Genomic DNA, 903 nt, shown 5'->3' with positions numbered 1-903 from the left:
AGATGGTGAGACCCTGAGCAGGAATCTGTATGCCTCTTGGAAGAGCACAGATCCTCATCATTGTGGAAAAGTGAAGGAAAAATTTAACTTAAAGTTGCACACATTTGGTTGTGAGTCAACCCAAGACTGGTGTTCCAGCCCGTGATCACCGGACAGTTAGGGGAAGGGCAGGGCAGCACAGGACAGGAGCAAACGATCCTCCTTCACTGCTGCCTTCAGACTTTTAAAGCTGCCAGTGGGCAGGGTTCGCCTGCAGGTGCCTGCCTCCAGGGGCTCACCAGAAGTGAGTCCAAACTCTGGCATTTCTGCCTGCAGGGGCCCTATAGCTAGTGACTGCAGGAGCTTTGCTGATCGGATTCCCCTTGCAAGAGCGAGCATGGGTTTGGGGGAGCCACTTGGTAACTGATCCATTGGGCCAGGAGAAGAAAGCACAGACCTGAGGAACTGTTCGGCCTGGAGATCTGGGTTGCCCTGCGGAGTGGGAGGTTGCAGGGAGCGGAGAGTGGAGAGCGCTGGAGAGCGGATTCGAGGTGGAACAAGCCCTCAGAACGCGGGAAACTGCACGTGCCCCCACCGATTCTTGCGGGGAGTTAAAGACGAAAATGCCGGGGCGCTGTTAGCATGGCCCCTTCGGAAACTATTCTGCATGTCATTGCCACCAATCAAAAGAGATTGGTGGTTACTCCTGTTGATTTCTGGCAAAACTGGCATTAAAATCAGATACTTGTGTATGTTTCTAAACTTATTTCTGCACCAGGGAGGGATCAGACCTGAAACCTGCCACTCTTCTCTGTCACCTTCCTGGCACCTAGCCTTGCTGTAGCCTGACATGGTTATTTTGTTTTTTCTCCTTCTTGATCTTTGTTTCTTTAACAGGCAAGTATAACTTTAAATTTCTCAGTG

This window comes from Galeopterus variegatus, unplaced genomic scaffold (genome assembly GCF_000696425.1).
Source record: "Galeopterus variegatus unplaced genomic scaffold, G_variegatus-3.0.2 Scaffold2549, whole genome shotgun sequence".
NCBI lineage: Eukaryota > Metazoa > Chordata > Mammalia > Dermoptera > Cynocephalidae > Galeopterus > Galeopterus variegatus.
Note: the sequence above shows the minus strand (reverse complement) of the source record.